Below are 1,693 nucleotides of genomic sequence, written 5' to 3'. Positions count from 1 at the left end.
AGTGAACCTGGTATGGTGAAGACAAGGTAGGATGATCTTCAGGGGCTTAGTGTTAGGTTTATTTAAGGGGGGTTTGGGTTAGATTAGGGGTATGTGGGTGGTGGGTTGTAATGTTGGGGGGCTTGGGTATTGTATGTTTTTTTTACAGGCAAAAGAGCTGTATTTCTTGGGGCATGCCCCGCAAAGGGCCCTGTTCAGGGCTGGTAAGGTAAAAGAGCTTTGAACTTTAGTAATTTAGAATAGGGTAGGGCATTTTTTTATTTTGGGGGGCTTTGTTATTTTATTAGGGGGCTTAGAGTAGGTGTAATTAGTTTAAAATTGTTGTAATATTTTTCTCATGTTTGTAAATATTTTTTTATTTTTTGTAACTTAGTTCTTTTTTATTTTTTGTACTTTAGCTAGTTTATTTAATTGTATTTATTTGTAGCAATTGTATTTAATTAATTTATTGATAGTGTAGTGTTAGGTTAATTGTAGGTAATTGTAGGTAGTTTATTTAATTAATTTATTGATAGTGTAGTGTTAGGTTTATTTGTAACTTAGGTTAGGATTTCTTTTACAGGTAAATTTGTAATTATTTTAACTATTTTAGCTATTAAATAGTTCTTAACTATTTAATAGCTATTGTACCTGGTTAAAATAAATACAAAGTTACCTGTAAAATAAATATAAATCCTAAAATAGCTATAATATAATTATAATTTATATTGTAGCTATATTAGGATTTATTTTACAGGTAAGTATTTAGCTTTAAATAGGAATAATTTATTTAATAAGAGTTAATTAATTTCGTTAGATTTAAATTATATTTAACTTAGGGGGGTGTTAGTGTTAGGGTTAGACTTAGCTTTAGGGGTTAATACATTTATTAGAATAGCGGTGAGCTCCAGTCGGCAGATTAGGGGTTAATAATTGAAGTTAGGTGTCGGCGATGTTAGGGAGGGCAGATTAGGGGTTAATACTATTTATGATAGGGTTAGTGAGGCGGATTAGGGGTTAATAACTTTATTATAGTAGCGCTCAGGTCCGGTCGGCAGATTAGGGGTTAATAAGTGTAGGCAGGTGGAGGCGACGTTGTGGGGGGCAGATTAGGGGTTAATAAATATAATATAGGGGTCGGCGATGTTAGGGCAGCAGATTAGGGGTACATAGGGATAATGTAAGTAGCGGCGGTTTACGGAGCGGCAGATTAGGGGTTAATAATAATATAAAAGTCAGACAAGGAACCCCGAGGGGAACCTAGAGCGGGGTGCGCTGGGTGAATACAAAAAGTGATAACTATAAACAAACCAAATGGCTTCCGTGAAATATGGCATAAAGTCAATATCAGTATAAGACAAAAGATGTCGGCGGCAAGGCTCCTCTAGTCTTCGGCGTGAAGATTTCTGAAAATTAAGAGTGAGAAAGAGGGCGCCACATAGCGTGATACTGTTGATACAGGTTCAGACGGCAAAGAAATCAAAAAGGCTTACCGAACAGCTCTGCACCGTTCTGTGACCGGTGCTATCAGGCAGACTAACACTCTCAGTGGTTAGCACACTGGGTGGCCTCGGACAAGATGCAGTCAGGTAGATCTCAGCGTTGTTCGATTAACACGCTGGGTGGCCTTGGATATGGTGCAAACAGGTGGATCTCAGCGTTGCTTGATTAAAGCAAATCAGCGTTTCTGCACCATGTGCACTGCAAACTCCAA

This window comes from Bombina bombina, chromosome 1, assembly GCF_027579735.1.
Source record: "Bombina bombina isolate aBomBom1 chromosome 1, aBomBom1.pri, whole genome shotgun sequence".
NCBI lineage: Eukaryota > Metazoa > Chordata > Amphibia > Anura > Bombinatoridae > Bombina > Bombina bombina.
Note: the sequence above shows the minus strand (reverse complement) of the source record.